Raw genomic sequence first — 20301 nt, forward strand, 5'->3', positions numbered from 1 at the left:
AGTGGTCCTAGCTATTCCAACATCAAAGCGATGGAAAGTACATCAGATGGATGTGAAAATAACATTTCTGAATGGAAAGATTATAGAAGAGGTATATTTGGGGCAACCTAAAGGATTTAAAACTCATAACTCTAAAGTCTTTGTTTGTAGGCTCAAGAAAGCTCTCTATGGGCTTAAACAGGCTCTAAGGGCATGGTATGAAAGAATTGACAAGTATCTCTCCAGTTTAGGATTCTCCAAGAATGAAGCTTATCCAAATCTCTATTATAAAAAGGATAAAGATGATATGATAATTTTGATACTATATGTTGATGATTTACTAATAACGGGTGATGATCATCTTATAGCGATGCAAGAAAGATCTAATTAGAGAATTTGAAATGAAAGATTTAGGACTCCTTCATTACTTCCTAAGACTAGAAGTATGGCAAAATTCTGATAGCATCATACTTTATCAAGGAAAGTATACATTAGACATCTTGAAGAGATTTGGAATGTGGAACTATAGACCTATGTCTTCTCCAATGGAGACTAATCTACACAAACTTAAGGAATTAGTTGTAGAATCACCCTCCATAGATTCTACTCTTTACAGATAGATGATTGGGTCTCTTATGTACCTAGTAAATACAAGACATGAGATTTGTGTTAGCATGTATGTTGATGCTATGGGGGAGTATTGTAGAACACTGACATGATGTGTAACTGTGTTTGTCATTGATGACAACATAGTAATAAGTTAGTAAAATTGGCAGAGTAGCAGACTGTGATTTTTGTATTAAGGATAATACATTGTGTATTTGCTCATGCACAGTTACCAGCATATACTACAACATGTATGTGACATGTGGCCAATAGTGTAGAACCTAAATCGATTACATACAGAAGTTATTGATGATTTACAAAGAATTGCAGGGAAACAGAGCATTGGGAAAATAGTTTCTATTGTATGATCGATATAGCACATTGTATTTGGAATGAAGGGTTGCACAGTTAACCAAAGGTAGTATACTGACCATTGATGATGTTAGAAAGTGCGCAGGTATGAAAGTCACATATGTGAAAGATTGTGTACAACTGTGAGCCGACATCATTAATTAAATATGTATTTCATTTAATTAACTTATAATAAAGTATGAAGCCAACTTAAGGAATTGATATTGAGTTTGGTATAAAGGAAATATGTTTTTCAAGTTTTAGACATCATCATTAGAGATCAAGAAGCTGAGAAGAATTGCAAATTGTGAAGTAAAGGAGTAGAGTGATCTACTAATGTGTGACCTCAAGGGTTACTGTTGATAGGTTCAAAGTTCCAAATCTAATTGCATGATTTGAAGGTGAAGAAGTCTGATGTACTAGACAGAGGAAGAAGAAAAAGATTATTTCACATCTATTATTCTAGAAGGAATAGTACTAAGATCAATTGGATAGTGGGTTCAATGATCTGATCCTAAAGCTATTTGGATAGTGGGTTCAGTTGCCTTCTACAACTCCTAACAGGGTTGGAATCTCCTAATAGGGATTCAAAGTCTCCTAACAGGGACTCTTTGTACTAAGTGTTGTAATAGACTCCTAATAGGGTCCATCCTCTAACAAGGAATATTCAGATTAGTACATTACTTTGTGGGAATCATACCCACCGGGGTTTTCCCTTTGATCAAGGGTTTCCCTAGTGAACATATTTGGTGTAATTGTATATGTGCATTTCTTTATGATTGTTGTTTACTTTGGCTGAATAATTTAAGATTAATATATAACTAATTCACCCCCCCCCCCCACCTCTCAATTATATTGGTGATCTACTATTTATAAAAATTGGTATCAAAGCTTCAAGTCCTTGAAGGGAAGTTTAAAAACTTTCGGAGATCCATGGCGAATCTATTCAGGAAAGGAAAGTCCTAGATTTGATGGCACAAACTCTGACAACTAGAAGGATAAAATGAAGACTCATCTCTTGTGCATGGTTCCAGGATATTGGCTTGTAACCAAGACATCTAAAAATATTGTAGAAGAAGACAATCTTGAAACTTGTACCGAGGAACAGAGAGAGGTGTTTATGTGCAACATAAGGGCAAGAGAAGCAATATTGTCAGCATTACCTGAAAGTGAGTACAGTTAGGTAAAATTACTCAAAACATCTCATGAAATTTGGAAAACTTTAGAGGCTAATTATGAGGGTGATACACATGCAAAAATGGTTAGATTGCAAAATTTGTATTGCGCTTTCCAAGATGTTAGAATGATGGAAGATGAATTTGTAAGAAGCTATGTTGGAAGAATATCTTAGATTGTTGCAGGAATCACATCTCATGATGGAAAGAAATCTAATGATGAAGTGATATGGAAGATTTTGAAAAGTCTAACACCACCTTTCAAGATAGTAGCACAAATGATTTAGTTGGTGATACCTTGTACCACTAATTTCACCAAAGAGACATTGCTTGGTAGATTGGAAGCTGCAAAATTTGATATGAAATAGTCTAGAGAATTGAAAACAGTTGAGACAACATTCAGTGTGCTAAATATGAAATCTAGTTTAGCAAGGAGCACAAAAGCATAGGGAAACATTTCCAATAGTAGCAAGTCCATTGAAGAAAAGATCCAAGAGGGAGTAGCTCTTCTTGTGGAAAGAGAAAAAGATGGTAAGAATATCTTCAAATGTTGGACATGTAATGAACATGGTCATTATGCATCTAAATATCCTAAAAGAAAAAGAAAGTATAAGTGAAGGTTCAAGTATAGAAACCTAGAAATTGTTTATATGCTAATGAAGAAGAAGAAGAAGAAGAGGAATTTGATCAAAACATGAGTGAAGACAAATTAGGGTTTGTATAGAGAAATTAGAGAAGAAAGTGCGCTAATCTCACAAGTTGAAAAGAAATATTAGATCATTGATAGTGGTTGTTCACATCACATGACTGGTGACATGAGCAAGTTTGTCAAATTTAGAAGCCATGATGAAGGAATTGTCAGAGTAGGGAACAATGCAGCCTATCATATTACAAGAATTGGATCTATCACACTTGATGGTAAAACATACACTAATGATGTTTACTTTGTTGATGGACTGAAGCATAAGTTGTTGAGTGTTGTATAGCTTATGGACGAAGGTTACCAACTGCAGTTTGGTAATAACACATGCATTATCAAAAACAAAGAAGGAAAACTACTTGTTACTGGCACAAGAACTAGAGGTAATGTATTTTAGCTAAACTCCACTAAAATAACATGTTTGGTAGCTAAGATTGACAACAGTTGTGTATGGCATAGAAGATTTTGCCACATTAACTTTGATAAAATTGTGAAGGCCAGTAATACACTTGATGTAAGAGATTTACCTAAGATCACTAAGCCCACTCATACTATTTGTAAGGAATGTATTTTGGCTAAGCAGAAGAATCTCATTTCTAGCAAGCAATTTTGTACTACACAAAAGCTAGAACTAATTCATACTGATCTGAGTGGTCTTGCAAGAACAAGAGGATACTACGGAGAAAGGTACTTTATGATTTTTGTTGATGATTTCACTAGAATGATGTGGGTATCTTTTCTTAAAGAAAAATCAGAAGCATTTGAGAAATTCAAGATATTTAAGAACAAAGTTGAGAATGAATCTGGAGTCAAAATCAAGAGCTTAAGATTAGATAGAGGAGAATTCACCTCTAGAGAATTCAATATCTATTGTGAAGAGCATGGTATTAGGAGACAACTATCTTCACCCCATACACTTGAGCAAAATGGGATTGATGAAAGAAGAAACAAATCAATTGTTGAAGCAGCAAGGGCTATGTTATTTGAAAATGATGTACCAAAGACCTTCTAGAGAGAAGTAGTCACTACAATAGCATACACACCGAATAGAGTACAGATTAGGAAAGGTATGGATAAAACACCTTATGAATTATGGTTTGGTCACTCACCATCAGTCAAGTACTTCAGGATATTTGGAAGCAAATGTTACATCAAAAGAGATGATGATATTGGTAAGTTTGATCCAAGGAGTGATGAAGCTATGTTTCTTGGCTATTCATTAAAAAGTAAAGCTTATAGATGTTTCAAATATAGAACAAAAACTATAGTGGAGTGCACAAATGTTAAAATTGATGAAAAATTTGGCACCAATGAAAGGATAATGGATTATAACTTTGATGGAGATGATTATTCTAGAATGACTAACAGAAGTAATGAATTATTTCTCAAGACTAATAATGACTTGTAGAATAATGTGCAAATTGAAGATGTAAGAGAAAACTAGAGCACCATGCTTGAAATAAGAGTTGAAGCAGCAACTCCTACCCCAAATAGGAACATGATAAGACATCATCCTGCTAACTAGATTATAGGAAGTAAAGAAAAGGGAGTAATGACAAGGAGTAGAATTAATGAAGAACTATGTCTGATATCTCAAGTAGAACCAAGAAGTGCACATGAAGCAATTAAAGATGATCATTGGCTAAGAGAAATGGAGGAAGAACTCCAATAGATAATTAAAAATGACACATGGGAATTAGTTCCTAGACCTAAGGACAAAAATGTGATTGGCACAAAATGGGTATTCAAAAATAAAATGAATGAACAAGGAGAAGTAATAAGGAATAAAGCAAGACTTGTATGCAAAGGCTATTCTCAGCAAGAAGGAATTGATTACGAGGAAACATATGCACTTGTAGTAAAGATGGAAGTAGTCAAAATGTTCCTAGCATATGCAGCAAACAAGAATTTTAAGGTATATCAGATGGATGTTAAGTCAACATTCTTGAATGGAGAGCTTGAAGAAGAAGTTTACATTGAACAACCAGAGGGTTTTCCTTTAACAAAAGAGAAGGATATGGTTTGCAGACTAAAGAAAGCATTGTATGGATTAAAACAAGAACCAAGAACCTGGTATGCAAGGTTGGACAAATACTTAGCAAAGCTTGGGTTTGCTAAAGGAACAACATATAGTAACTTCTACTTGAAGAAAATAGAACATGGTTTGTTAATAATCATTATATTTATTGATGACATCATTTTTGGTGGAAATGATGAAGCCAATAACAAATTCTTAGAAGATATGAAGAATGAGTTTGAGATGAGCATGATAGGAGAAATGAAAATTTTCTTATTTTGCAGATTATTCAGAACAAAGAGGGTATCTTCATCTCTCAAACTAAGTACTTAAAATATTTACTGAAAAGATTTGGTCTAGAAAATTGTAAATCTATTAGAACTCCTATGGTAACTGGTCACAAGTTATCAAGCAAGGATGAGACACCTATTGTTGAACAAAAGAAGTACAGATCTATGATTGGAGGATTGTAGTATCTGACTTAGAGCAGACTAGGTATAGTTAATGCAGTTGGAATTGTGGCCAGATTTGAAGTTGATCCTAAAGAATATCACTATGCATCAGTAAAAAGGATATTTATATATCTAAAAGGAACATCAGATTATGGCATTTGGTATGATAGAAGCAATGATTTTACTCTTTATACTTATATAGATGTTGATTGGGCTAGAGATAGAGATGATAGAAAAACACTAGTGGAGGAGCATTTTTTTTGGAGGAAGACTAGTTTCTTGGCTTAGCAAGAAGCAAAATTGTACCTCACAAAGTACTGTAGAGGTAGAGTATGTTGCAACAGCAAACAACTATAATAAAGTCATATGGATGAAGCAGATGATGAAGGATATTGGAATTACATTCACAAAACCTGTTATCATTTACTATGATAACACAAGTACTGTTAACATGTCTAAGAATCTTGTTTTGCATTCTAAGACTAAACATATTGCCATAAAATATCACGTGTTGAGAGATAAAGTTGCTGAGAAAGAAATCAGATCGGAGTATATTAATACTAAGCAACATATTGCAAACATTTTCACAAAGGCCTTGCTAAAGGATACATTTGAGTACCTAAGAGGTATGCTTGGGGTCATGCCCCTACCTAGCTCAGAATAGGAGATGCAAAAAGTGCATCGGTCCAGGGTATATAGCACCATTGTTAGACTAGACTATATGCTGATGTTTCCTCAATGGGGGAGTATTTGTGATGAACATAGTTAGTCAAGGACTCTTGGCAATAGGAAATTGGTGTGCAATAGTGTCTTTAGACATTTGTGTTGTTTATAGAACTATATGCCAAAATTGTAAAGCAACAGATCGACTTGTGGTCATGCTGATAGATTATTGTATGTATAATCTTTGACATTGATGTCAATGGGGGAGAGAGTGACATGAAAAACATTAGAAAAAGTTTTAACTATGGGGGAGAAGTGTTGCAATAAAAGATTTTCATGAAGCATGATTTGACTGATGAAAAAAGTGTTGGTATTTGAGGAACTAGATGTTTTTCATCTATGTTGCCATTAATGCCAAAGGGGGAGATTTTTAGCATGTATGTTGATGCTATGGGGGAGTATTGTAGAACACTGACATGATGTATAATTATGTTTGTCATTGATGACAACATAGTAATAAGTTAGTAAAATTGGCAAAGTAGCATATTGTGATTTTTGTATTAAGGACAATACATTGTGTATCTGCTCATGTGTAGTTACCAACATATACTATAGCATGTATGTGACATGTGGGCAAGTGCGCAGAACCTGAATTGACAATATATAGAAGTTATTGATGATTTACGGAGAACTGCAGGGAAATAGAGCATTGGGAAAATAATTTCTATTGTATGATTGATATAGCACATTGTATTTGGAATGAAGGGTTGCACAATTAACCAGAGGTAGTACACTAACCATTGATGATGTCAAATAGTGCACAGGTATGAAAGTCACACGTGTGAAAGATTATGTATAATTGTGAGCCGATAACATTAATTAAATGTGTATTTCATTTAATTAACTTATAATAAAGTATGGAGCTGACTCAAGGAATTAATACTGAGTTTGGTATAAAGGAAAGATGTTTTTTGAGTTTTAGACATCATCATTGGAGATTAAGAAGTACAAAAGAATTGTGAATTGTGAAGTAAAGGAGCATACCTCAAGGGTTACTATTGATGGGTTCAAACTTCCAGATTTGATTGCATGATTTGAAGGTGAAGAAGTCCAATGTACTGGATAGAGGAAGAAGTGAAATATTATCTTACATCTATTATTTTGAAAGGAATAGTACAGAGATCAATTGGACAGTGGGTTTATTGATCTGATCCTGAAGCTGTTTGGACAATGGGTTCAACTGCCTTCTACAACTCCTAATAGGGTTGGAATCTCCTAATAGGGATTCAAAGTCTCCTAATAGGGACTCTTTGTACTAAGTGTTATAACAGACTCCTAACAGGGTCCATCCTCTAACAAGGAAAATTCAAATTAGTACATTATTTTGTGGGCATCATTCCGACTAGGATTTTCCCTAGTTAACATATCTGGTGTAATTGTGTATGCATATTTCTTTATGATAGCTATTTGCTTTGGCTGAATAATTTAAGATTAATATATAATTGATTCACCCCCACATGCCTCCCCCCCCCACCCCTTCTCTCAGTTATATTGGTGATCTACTATTTCTAACAATTTGTTATAATGTTAATGCCTTAAGTCATTTTATGTGTGAGCCAAAGGAGACTCACCTAGTTGCAGTCAAACACATTATGAGATACTTACAAGGCACTCTTAACCTTAGCCTCAAGTATGAGAGAGTTGACTTGGACTTATATGGGTACACAGGCTCAGATTAGGCTAGAGGTGTTACTGATAGGAAAAGCACTTCAAGATGTTGTGTTAGTTTAGGCTCATCAATGATATCTTGGATATGTAGAAAGCAATCATCAATAGAACATAGCTCCACAGAAGCTTAATACATTGTCAAAACTATGGCCTCTCAAGAAGTAGCTTAACTTAGAAAGTTACCTATGGAACTATTTGGTCAACCCATAAATCCTACTATTATTCATTGTGATAATCAGAGTTCCATCAAGCTTTCTGTGAATCCAATTTTTCATGACAGGTCCAAGCATATTGAAATTCCTTACCATTATGTAAGAAATATGGTAGACAACAATACTGTAAAATTAGAATACATTTGCACTACAAATCAGACAACAGATATTCTTACCAAACCTCTCCCTCGAGTAAAGATAGATCACTTCAGGAAAGACTTGGTATAGTCGAATTATAATACATTTTTTTTCTTTAATTATTAACGAAATAATTTCGAGTTAAAATTATTATTGCCAAGCTATTGACTATTATGGGCTCCACCATTTGCATTCATTATTTAAGAGGTGAGGATCTCTGAAATAATGAACACTTGTATAAAAAACATTATGAGACATGACAATCTCTAAGATAATGTATTGAATAGTGGAGAACTACTATTAGATTTGGATCAGTTCAAGATCATGTTGTGATGTAGACATTTCTATGCCTATGAGTCATGACTTGGACAAAGGAAGAATTTAATCATTCTCTAGATTTTGTCATGTGTACTAGTAGATCTTAACTTAGGATCATATTGTGATATAGGCCTTCTAGTACCTATGAGTCACAACTTGGATAAAGGAAGAATTTAATCATTCTCTTGCAATATTGTTATCACAAGTATAAGTGATAGGTCATATCATAGGTATAGTAATATGACATAGTATCATGTGTTCAATGATACCACATGCTTAGAAGATTTAGAGTATCAATCTATGCTTATTCATCTTAATTGATGGTGCTAGATATGTCATCTCTCAATGTGATTATCAAGTTAAGAGGAAATGTTAATTCTATGTAACTGTGATATCATACTGATATGAACATTAGATTGTACAAGATCAAATAAAGCATGAAGATCCTTGTTTAAGGATTGCCCTCTTATGTCTTATATAAAACCTAATCAACATTCTCCTTGGAAAGATATTGTAATGTTATATTTGCATTGTTTTAGTTAGTATATTTACTAACTAACTAATGTATACTTGAGACGTAGATCTTAATAATGTATTCATAATTTATATAAGGGCCAACTTGGTAAGAGTCATGTACTTTCTAAGGACATGCCTCTTGAGTGCCATATGAATAAGGGTTAATAATGTGGATAAAGGACACACAAAAAACACAAGGTCTTCTCCTTTAGCATTACTATCCTATATGACTTGTAGCAGATATAAAACATCTACAGAATAATTATTATACTATAAGTAACACCTCATAGATAGGTCTAATATATTCAAGACCATCTTCAACAGTTCAGAAAGGCGTTATATTAGTTTGGAAGTTCAAAATTTGTAGAATCTTTACAAAAATAACACTTGGTCATTGGTACTGTATATAACTATTTCCACATAAACCATATTAGATTTGAAATAAATATGAAATTGAAATCCACATGCAAGAGAATAGACAAAATACCCACAAAAATATGACATAAAATATACCTTGCACTACAATATTTGGGGTCAAATTGCAACGATAATTTACAATGACAGTGTAATTTGTGGTGATTTCATTTTTTTTTGCAATGCGTCATCACAATAATGACATTGGCATCATAATTGAGATGCCCATGTGAGTGTAAGAATAAATAAATAAAACACAACATAAATAATTCCCCATTTGTTTTGATTGTGGAGAGTTGCACTTGAAAGAGGGTGGAGAGCTCCAAACGAGGGTGGAGATCTCTGAACATTGACATGCCTTTATGATTAGTGCATTTCATTGTTGTGATGTTTGCATTTCATTTCTATGCCCTTGCTTTGTGATTTTGTTACTATGATCTCTATATTTTGTTGTTGTGCCCTTCCTTTGTGATTTTGTTGTCATGCCCTTGTGATCTCTGCATTTTGTTTTCATGCCCTTGCTTTGTGATTTTGTTTCCATGTCATGCCTATGTGATCTCTATGCCCTTTCTCTACAATTTTTTTATCATGCCCTAGCTCTACAATTTTCTTCAAGCGCTATGTAAATGTTCATTTCTTTTCCTTCTAAATAGGTATCTCTTTATATTTCCTTCTAAACATGTATATTTAGAGATGTTTTTAAAGGTGCTTATTGCATCTTAACACAACAAAAAAATTGATCTAGTTGCATACATACTCTAGAATCCAAATAATAAAACAATAAAACTCACTCAACTAGTGGTAAGTGACTTACCTCAATATCCTCCTCAAAAATAATGCAAGCTAGGAAAAATGGGTAGAGTTCGCAAGAAATTTTACAAAAACATATCATACCAAATATTTTTAGAAAGAAACTAGCTATAACCAAGTTAAATGGGTCTAGTTGTTGATTAGCTGGGTTGATTATTGTTACTAAAATTTTGCACATGTGTAAAATTTTAAGCATACATGCAATAAAAGTATAGAAATGCTATTCATTTCATTCAAACAATAGAAATGTCTTTGTATTTATTTACTTTCAAATATACATTGATGTTTTCAAACAATGAAATGAAATGATATGCTGAACAGAAAAAATCTCACACAAGTCGTGAGTATAGCTCACTATACTAAATTTCTCTCATAAGGAAATACACAAACAGATACATATGAATGAAGGAAATAAAGAGTAGAGATAACCAATCATTGCCTGTTACTTTGACTGGTTATGAATTCTTTCCCTAGAGCAACAGAATCTAACTCCGAGCTCCGTGATCTCTAGCAGCTGAAAAAACATGAAAGCAACTGATGTTAGATCCTGAAGGATCTAAGCAATGACTACCTATTTCTATGACTACATACTCTATCTGTCTATGCATTTCGTCATGATAGAAAAGTAAGCAGTGATATTGAAATCTAGCGCTGAAAGAAATAAAATCATTTATGAGTGTCACGAGCCCATGCTCGAACCTCATGAAATAAAACTTAAATATCATATAAAAAATTTAGAGTATCCTAACAGTTAGGAGAACATCATTTCAACATGCAAAGACAGTGAGTATTCAGATGAATTTTAGCAGCTAAAGTTTCAAACATATTACATCAAAAAAGGGAAATGATTGTTTGCCTTCTTGATAAAAACTCTACTCATGACACATCACATGGCTTAGATAGCTTCACTACTTTTCATTCACATAGCATCTTCAATAGTTTGCACATATTATACAAGCTACAGTACTGATATCACTTCTCCAGTAGAAGAATGTACATCATTAGAGAAAGGTTTACATTGGATTTAAGTGTGAAATGTCAGAAGAGCTTTCACAAGTAATGAGAAAACAAATTGGAATTACTTGAGTGCCACTGGATTCATATGTTGGTCTTAAAAAAAAATAGAATGTGAAGATAAAGAACAAAAATAGCACAATAGTTATATACTGCAGTCATATGTTCATTAATAGTGCAAGTAACAAAAACAATAGAAAATGATACTAAGCTATTGCTCCAGCAATATGTTAACAGAGAACATTTTACTATTAACTAGGATGGATGCACTATGAAAATAGGGCAGGTGTGAAAGGTCAAACAATATACAACTTTTTAGATGAAGATGAGAAAGAGGAAATAAATGCATAGGAGCTTAACACTTCATCTCAATTCAATACATTTGGATTCACAGTTGCAGAGATGGCTCAAAAAAAAAAAGTTGAAAAGGAATACCAGACAAGATCCTCTGCTATCCTTGGTCCCATTCTAGATGAATTAATTGTTCTTACTGCATAATCTATTGGTATGAAATTCAATGGTTAGCTTGGCCATGGCACATGCATTTACAGAGACAATATATGAATATGGTAAACCCAATGTATGAAAAAAAGAAAAAAAATCAAAGATAGACAAAGGCATTGATAATCATTTGAGTATGAGAGGCTCTCCCAATCATTTCTACAGGAGATTACTACATTTGAACTGCCTCTCCTCAAGACTACAATAGTCATTGATGCAAATGAACATGAGAAGGATAATTTCAATGAGTTGCAAGAGGAACTGAATCAACAGATTTTGTAGGGCCAGTTAGATATAGATGATTTGAAACAACAACTAGAAGAAGTAAAATTGAAAGACAACATAAAGAAGAGTGCATGGCAATCAAGAGATTAATTTCAGCTCAAGCCCCTCATCATGAAACCCATAAAACATTATCTAAACTTGTGCGAGAAATTTGTTGTCCAAGAAGCAGAGAATACTACTGCATCAAGAACATTGGAGCTTTGAAAGAAGTAGTTCTTTCTGCTATTACATGTGGTTGATGAATTGCAAAAATACAATGGATGAATAACAAAGGAATATGGTAGTAGAGCATGAAATAGATTTAGAGGAAGTATTTGTTGCTGCTAACAATATTTATCTGGTTCTTGATGATAGATTTCATGCACAATTTTATGCAAAGGGAATAAGAAAATGCTTTTACGATTACCTTGAACAAGATACCAAAAGATTTTATATACAATAGCATGTATGGTGCACACACAGTAAAAATCAATCAATAAGAAACCCCTACAACTGTAAGTGTTCAAGTTGGAAAGCAATGACTTCAACACCTTGGCAGATTCATCTTGAACCTATGAGCTCAACCAGCAAGCCAATAATAGTTAATGGTGGTTTCATTTTAAAGTCTCCAGTAGATTATCAAAAAACAACAATAGCAGCTTCATTGAAAACCAACAAAGTTCATTCATGGCTACCAAAAAACCAGTAGGGAAAAATTAAGTGTTGTTACAACTATAGTAAAACCCATTTCGAGTTTTGAAAATGAATCCGATTGAATGCAAAAAAAATAAAGGTTTATCAAATGCTCATAGCAACGGCTTCACTATCTCCCTTATGGCAGCTCAATATTTTTAATTCAACATAGAAATATTGAAATGAAAAGGCATTTAAACTCCACAAAGAAATTTTATGAGTGCCCAAGTTTATTCAAGGAATAGGCAACTCAAAAACATGTGTTGAAGATTCATAACACAAGGAAAAGAATTCAATTTTCATGTATGCTCACATCTAGGGAAAGCTGGAAATATAATTTAAAATCCTTACCAACTTGTTAATGGCGGTCGAATCAAAAAATTAGAGAAAAATCCTTGAGTAAAAGCTCCAACACATGTTTTCATGGCGAACTAGTGGATTCCTCAACAATGGTGACTCGTTTAGGACTGAAACCCTCACTCCTCTTGAATACTCGAAACCTCCAGAATATGAAATGAGAAGAGTTTAGGTTTCTTTCAATATTTTACATACCCTTTATCATTTTGAAAGAAATTTTGGAGTCCGCAAGCATTTGATGGGATTTTAATCCCTTTTGAAGTTATATATATATATATATATATATATATATATATATATATATATATATATATATATATATATATATATATATATATATATATATATATATATATATATATATATATATATATAATAAGGGGGAACACATATGTGAAGCTTACAAGAGGTTCTATGTGAGGGTTTTTAGTGTTTAGTGTTTTTGTTTTCTTTTCTTTTTTGCATAAGCAATACTTTGTAACAAAAAATATTAAAGTGATATAATTATAAATCACTTTATATTTTTTTTATTTTTAATGCAAAAAGAGGGAATATTTAAAGAATAAGCCATTGTACAAACACTAAGAATTTTTCTAGGAGGGAATATAGGACTGGTGAGTCAGATTTGACTTTGCCAAGTTATTTTGTGGGTCTTTATGACTTGTTGGAGCATTTTTTGGGTAGTTTTGATGAGTCATAAGCTTCATAATGAGTTAGTGGAGCCATATGAGGAAGAGACATCAATTTTAGAAGTTTCTAAGCCTTGATTTTGAGGCTTTTATTTTGCATTCGACCCAAGGAGTTGGGATTGTACTTATTGAATTGGGTAACTCATTTTTACAGAGTTTTAATTTTATGATGAAGTTTTGAGACATCCTTTTGAGTCCTAAGCTTTGTTATAGGGTCTGCAATTCAAAATTTTGGAGATATAATATCAGTAACATCACCGTGATCATGCTTTGTGGAGTTAATTGAAGCCTTTTCCTTTCTACAATTCTGTGTGCATTTTTGAATGATTTGATAGATTAACTTGTGAATGTTTCCTTATTCCTTGTCTTTCTATCTCATTCCAACACCTTTGTGTAGAAAATTAATTTTGCTTGTAGGTTGTGATATGTGTTTATAGGTGAAATTAGTTAAAGAGAGGTATTAGTTTATCCTCCTTTTTATAGTTTCAGTCTACAACCTTATTACAAATCATTTGTGCAAGCCTTTACAGGAAGTTGTGTTTTATGATATTTCATAGAGCTATATTATCCTCTCTATTATGTGTGTGTTACATCTTCATAGTAACTTCTAGTGTGTCACCTCCTTATTTTAAACTTTAGGTTTTAGGTTGTTTTTCAGTCACTTCTTACCTTTTCCCTGCAAGTTTTTATTAAGTTTTAGAGTGTTTCACTGAAGAATCCAATAAGAACCGGCCTAGGATCTGGAGGTTTCATTTCATTAGCCAGTCTCACATAGTGAAATGAATCCCATGTTAAGTAAGGTTTACTGAACATTACTAGTTCAATAGGGTGCAAATCCTGAAACTTAACAATTACAAATTCCTATAGAATTTTCATCAAATTAGGTACAATAAACAAAACAATTAGTTGTTCCCAACTAGTAGCATAAAATATAGTTTTCCAAGGTGTTAAAATTGAATATGCAAGGAATTGAGGAATAACTTCAGTGAAGAGTTGAGTCTAAGGAGTTGTTTCTGATGTGCAATCTCTTTCTAAAGTCACTTCTTCTCCTTCTCTTTCTAAAGTTGCTCCTTCTCCTTAACTCCCATGCCTTAAATTTTGATTATCAAAATTTTGAATATCTGCCTCTATGTTATCTAATATCAACTTCACATTGTGTTGTAACTCTAGCATAGGTGTTTGATCATTGATAGCTTTCATTTCAACATTCATTTCAGCATTGTTGTTTTCATGTATGTGTGTATATATGTATATCTGTATATATATATATATATATATATATGTATATATATATATATATATATGTATATATATATATATATGTATATATATATATATGTATATATATATATATATATATGTATGTATGTATGTATGTATGTATGTATGTATGTATGTATGTATACAGAGAGATCTTGTGCATTATTAATTATCAACAAAAAAGAAAAGAAAACATGACATTAATCATTCCCCATTTGTTTTGATTGATTGTGGAGAGTTGCTTGCAAAAGATGATGGAGAGCTCTGAACGAGGGTGGAGATCAGTAGAGATCAGGATTTTGTTGTCGTTCCCTTGTGATCTTCATGCCTTTGCTATGAGATTTTCTTCAAGGTGAAAAGAGGTACCTATGTAAATGTTCTTTTTTTCATTCTAAACATGTATCTCTTGTTCATATATAATAACTTTAGTTAGATTCAAGGATGATTGTATGCATCTGTGCATGTATGTATGTATATTAGTTCACTACATGAACTACTTTACATGCATACATACACATTTGCATAGTACTTGTGCTAAATTAAATTAATCATTCATGTCTTGAATTCACACAAGCAATTATCCTTGCATTCAATCAAAACTATTCATACCAAACTAAGTATGTAGAAATTTGTACTTAGGTATTATATTATCTCTTGGTGATTGAGTAAAGATCTCATGCATAATATCATCCAAGTAATGATCAGATGCATTCACATTAAGTCATGATTGGCTCGAGCAGATGATCCATTTATGTTACTTCATACTTGTTTTATTGAACATTTTGTTTAACATAATTAGTAATACTATAATTATACAACTACAACTACTACTCTTGTTTATTTTATTTAACCATATACATTTAAGACTATTATTTTTCTTAAAATCAAATTGTATATTTTTTATCACTAAAACACAAATATAGATCTATGATAGTTATCTTTTTTAATTTCAAGATCTTCATATTTAAAGTGAAGAGTTTCCACTACTGGAAAATGGAATAGCCACAATGTGGAGCTACATAGCTCATGGCTTTTTCCACTAAATTATATTTTTATTATATTTTTGTCCTTCAAAAATATTATAGGTGAATGTTCTTCTAGTTTTCTATACATTTAATAACTTGTTGCTTGTCATTTGAGGTAATTTTCTATTCTAAGATAGAGACATCTATCATAAGGATGGAAATGACAATTTTGATTATCCTACTTTCAAAGCTGATTCCCTTATCAAATTAATGAAACTACTTGCAACCAACACCCTAATTCTTTGTAACTTGCCTGATCAACTATTCACACAACCATCTTCCTCCTACCCCACCATAACACACAACACTTGTTTAAGGTTTATATCTTAGTCCCTCTTTGGTTTTGAACTTCATTGAACCTATTTCAAAATGGTTCAATTGGTTCAAGGAGGTTCATATGTTCGATAAGTTAAGTGTCCTAGGCAGTTTAGTGGTTTCAATGTTCAAAAGGTTCTTGGCTTGGATCAGAGTATTAAGTTTCAAAGACTCTATAATTTAGATTGAATATGCATTTCAATTATCCATTGGGGACATAATCATATTTTATTCCTTAATTTTGGATACAATAATGAGGGTTTTAGCTCAGGCCTTGGGAGAGCATTTGAGTTGTGAACATAAAATTGGGAACATTTGAGCTAGAAACAACATCTAAATTTTTGGTAAGTCTCTCTCCTCTAAAGACCCAATACATGGAGCCATTATCATGATGAGTAGACTCAATCCCCTTAGATGAACTCAATTAGAAATATTCATACCAAACTAAGTACGTAGAAATCTATATTTACAGATTATATTAGCATACTTAAAATTTTAATTAATTTTTTTTTTTGTAAATTAAGCTGAGAGATATCTAATTTAAAATATGTAAAGTTTAGAAATAGAAATAGTTCAAACATTTTAGAATTAATTTATTTATCCAATTAAAAATATTCATTCTATTCTAAATAACAGAAAATACTAAGGGAAACAAAAATAGTCTAGATGGTTACTACCAAATTTTGTGGACTTTGAACCCATGATATAAAATAGATTTGTTAAAAATACCATTAAATTTTTTGAAACCAAACAAAATATAAACAATCTTTAACAAAACTTATTACATTTCTATAAGATGTTATTCATGGAAACAATGAGAGCAATCACCAATGAAGAATATAGGGGAGGATGTCCATGAGGGCGTAGAATTGAGTGAATCTCTAAAAAAATAATTTTGTAAATGGTTGCAAGTCTCTAACAGTCCCAACCATCCATGTTTGCATTCTTTAAATATTAGATATATATAAATGAATAAAGTAATCTTAGGATATGACTTTTGCATTGATAAAAAAATGTGAAATAATGTTGATTTTTACACAATGTTAGGAAATTGTATTTGGGAAAAAAGAGTACATTCATATTTCAATCAAAAGTAAATCAAAAGGGGCAAAGCGATAGAGCTAGATACACAAAATAAACTACAGAACCAAAATTAATGGTAGTATGCTTTAAAAATCCTTTACTATCATTATGCAAATGAAGTTTTTGTCTCTCAAAGTAGAATAATTAAAAACTAATGTGCTTTATGCAAATAGTCTATTTCAATGATACTCTAAAATACTCATATTTGGCACAAAATCGAAGAAAATCTTCAACTTAAGTTAAATATTGCAAAGGCAATCATTACCTTTTTGAGAGGGATTGTCATATGCATGGATGATTTAAATTAAGAAAGAAATTACATAGCAAGCGTGGTCAAGATTTATGGTATGTGATTTCATTACCATGCCTGCATTTATGCTTCAAAATTTTGCTTGAAATATACAATAAAATAAGTTGAGCAGGCTATTGAATCTTCATGCATTTGTCCCTTTAATTACCATTGTGGAGGTGCTTCAATTCCTTTCACACCCAACTACCTAGCTTGTAACCATCCATGCAAATGTCGAACTCAATAATGGTGAGTTCAATAAAGCTTCCTTAGTCTATTTTTCCTCCAGAAATATTATAAAATAAGAGTTGTATTGTAACAGGTGTACTATTATTAAATATATTTCAAATATGATTCTTTCTTTTTTATAACAACTTTATTATGAAATATTTCAAATATTCAATATGATTGTTTGGATCACCTTTTTGTAATTAGGAACACAATAATAGCTGACAACAATGATAAAAATGGCTAGTTCTTGTTTCAATTACAAAATTAATTAATCTGAAATATGTTAATGTTCAGTATTATTAATATGATTTATTTGTCATTTTAATATACATGACATTGAAATGATTGTCTATTTTTTTTAAATGGTAATAAGTTTACATTGATGAATGCTTCCACTGTAGAAAGCCTCTCAGCTTAATTATCTGTTGGTGATTGAGTAAAGATCAAATACAATTTTCCAAGGTGATAAAATTACATATGCATATGTATGTATGTATGTGTATATGTATGTATGTATATATGTATCTATGCATCTCTGCATTTTGTTGTCTTGCCTCTGTAATCTCTACATCTCATTGGCATGCCCTTGTGGTCTCTATATATGTATATATCTATGTATGTACACATATATACATATGTATATGTATATATATGTGTTGCCAAGTTTTAGTCTCACCCTGTTTAAATCTTGAAGTCATTAATACAAGGGAGTGAGTTCAGAGAGAGTTGTGTCTAGGTATGTTTAGGTCACTTACTTCTCATCTTTCTTGAGTGCTTTGCTTATTATTTTTTTTGGGTCTCCCTTTGCAATACAATTACCTTATCTTTCCAAGTGGGTTTCCTATTTTTCCAATGTGCACAAGGATTAGGTGATTTAAGCATGGTTGGGGTGTGATATTGCATCCTCTTAATGAGAAGTAAGTGTTCTATAGTTTATTCTCTATTATCTTGTTTTAACTTTCCATATCCTACAGATTTTGAGTTCTCGAGCTGATTTTCCCCTTGTACGAACTACATCAAGTGTGAATATAATGGATGAAGCTGTGAAAATGAATAATAAGCTGTGAATATGATTTTGTCTACACCCAAAGGCCTATGATGTTGTGGATAGATGTTAGGGTGAGCCTCATTTAGATCTATGGAGATAAGATCAAGTACTCCTAGAAAAAATGGTTCTAAGGTTTTTCTATTGCATAGTCATGGAAATGAAGTCGTTTTGTTCTATTTTTGAGGTTGTATGAACTTGAGCCAAATCTTAGTTCAAATGATCAAATAATGTAAGCATAATGTTGAAAAAACTATTTAAAGGCTCATAACTAGTAAGGCATGCTCAAGAGTTAACTACAAGGCCATCAAATTGAAGAATAAGGTTAAAATGTTGTTTGTTGTGCTTTAGTCCAAGAATTGTTGATGAGAAAGGAGTTTTCCACCCCAGGGCAACAAAAAAGGCTACTTTTTTGAGGGCATGGAGAATAGAAAGCCAAGTTATCCTAAGATACAAGTATCCTTCAGAGATGCTCACAGGATGCTTCGAGAGAATAAGTGTTGGAGATGCGAACCCATTATGAAGGAAAAACAATGTTAAAAGCCTTAGGTGGGAAGTAGAAGAACAAAGTGCACAAGCTAGCAAAAGGGCACTCCCCATGCTATGATTCAAAATAAAAGGAAAATTGGTCTGTGAAAAAGCTAAGTGTTTCTCTCTCTTTTGCACATGTTGATATTGTTAAGAATATCTACATTCTGAATTTTGAAGCAAAGTGAGGCACTTCCCATAAAGCTAAGAATTTGTGTTGTTAAGTGACTTTTAGTCATATCACTTTACTTTAAGTAAAGTAAGAGTGCTTTCATGAACTTGGTATTATATGTGCAAATAAATGGAAATTTTAAATAGTCATTACTCCTGGAATTAAATGGAAATCCTACGGTTATAATCATTGGCCAAACTTAATTTTGTTCATGTGGTGCCAACGTTCTAATTCCTTAAGCTATTTCATCAAAATTGCATATAATTAGGTTCCTCAAGTATATTAAAATGACTATTTATCAAGAACTGCATCTTGTGCAATCATAATGAATGGTAATCAGAGTTGTTGGTTATGACAAATTAATTGACTTGGAGAGTGAGTTAAAAGAGCTTACAGATAAATCCTTCAAATTCTATGATCAGGGTGATCTTCATAGGAGACTTAAAACTCAACCCATACACCCAATCAAGAGTGGGAAGCAATCATTTTTCCAATGGTATTTCATGCACCTAAGTTAGTAAAGGATTGCATAGAGAGATATAATCCAAAAATGAAGCATATTTTGTTTCCAAACTAGTCCATTCTCTTATCAATTAACAAGGCATTAATGCAGTCAACATTTGGCATTCCTATGTAAGAGCAGTATTATGATATCAATTTTGGGTCCACTATGTCCATGTTTAACGAGAAGAAGACCCTTAGACGAGAAGACATGCAGAGGACCTAGTTTTAGACTGCTTGGTCAAAGAAGAGAAA

General features: G+C 32.4%; 1 pseudogene; it reads left to right on the plus strand.

Moving 5' to 3' along the window:
* Positions 1-11114: 11114 nt before the first annotated feature.
* LOC149567085 (THO complex subunit 7A pseudogene) lies at positions 11115-12321 on the plus strand (annotated as a pseudogene).
* The last annotated feature ends 7980 nt before the right edge of the window (positions 12322-20301 follow it).

This window comes from Cupressus sempervirens, chromosome 3 (assembly GCF_028749045.1).
Source record: "Cupressus sempervirens isolate cs-2001-9-10 chromosome 3, ASM2874904v1, whole genome shotgun sequence".
NCBI classification, from domain to species: Eukaryota; Viridiplantae; Streptophyta; class Pinopsida; order Cupressales; family Cupressaceae; genus Cupressus; species Cupressus sempervirens.